Below are 1,219 nucleotides of genomic sequence, written 5' to 3'. Positions count from 1 at the left end.
AAGAGCTCACGAATGGACCCATGAAATCGATGCCCCAAACATCAAAAATATCCACCTCGAGAATCGTGTTGAGAGGCATCTCATCCCTTTTTGAAATTTTGCGGCCCTTTGGCATGCATCACATCTCTTCACCAAATCACTAGCATCTTTAAATAACGTTGGCCAATAGAAACCGCAACTCAAAACCTTTAAAGCCGTCCTCACCCCTCTGTGATGGCCACCATAGGGGGAGGAGTGACAAGCCTCCAATATGCTCAACTGTTCACCTTTCGGGACACATCTTCTTATTACTCCATCCGTGCAAATTTTGAACAAGTACGGATCATCCCAATAAAAATCCAAACTATCCCGTTTGAGTTTCTTCTTTTGGTTGGAAGAGAGCTCAGACGGGGCAGTTCCGGTCACAATGAAGTTGGCGATGTCCGCAAATCATGGCATGTCACATATTGACACAGAAAGAAGTTGCTCGTCGGGGAATGCATCATTTATCACGAGACCGTCACATGGCCTCCCTTCTTCCTCTAGCCGGGACAAATGGTCCGCAACTTGGTTCTCACTTCCCCTCCGATCCAGTATCTCTAAGTCAAATTCTTGAAGAAGCAACACCCATCTCATCAATCTTGCTTTGGAATCCTTTTTGGTCATTAGATATCGAAGGGCTGCATGGTCCGTGTGCACAATCACCTTGGCCCCCATAAGATAGGGCCAAAATTTCTCCATGGCAAATACAATGGCTAATAGCTCCTTCTCCGTCACCGTGTAGTTCCGTTGAGCCTCATTCATAGTCTTACTTGCATAATACACGGGATGGAACATTTTGTTAACCCGTTGACCCAACACCGCCCCCAATGCAACATCACTAGCAACACACATCAATTCAAAGAGCAAACTCCAATTAGGCGCGGTTATGATAGGGGTAGTGGTCAACTTGTGTTTTAAGAGCTCAAAAGCCTCCATGCATTTTTCATCAAAAATGAACTTGGCATCCTTCTCTAGTAGCTTGCACAATGGATTCACAACCCTCGAGAAGTCTTTGATAAACCTCCGGTAGAACCCGGCGTGACCAAGAAAACTCCTCACCCCTTTGAAAGAAGTAGGGGGAGGGAGTCGAGAAATCACCTCGATTTTTGCCTTATCAACCTCAATCCCATTTTTTGAAATCTTGTGGCCCAGCACTACACCTTCTTCCACCATAAAACTGGCATTTCTCCCAATTCGA

This window comes from Nicotiana attenuata, chromosome 1 (assembly GCF_001879085.1).
Source record: "Nicotiana attenuata strain UT chromosome 1, NIATTr2, whole genome shotgun sequence".
In the NCBI taxonomy this organism is placed as follows: domain Eukaryota; kingdom Viridiplantae; phylum Streptophyta; class Magnoliopsida; order Solanales; family Solanaceae; genus Nicotiana; species Nicotiana attenuata.
Note: the sequence above shows the minus strand (reverse complement) of the source record.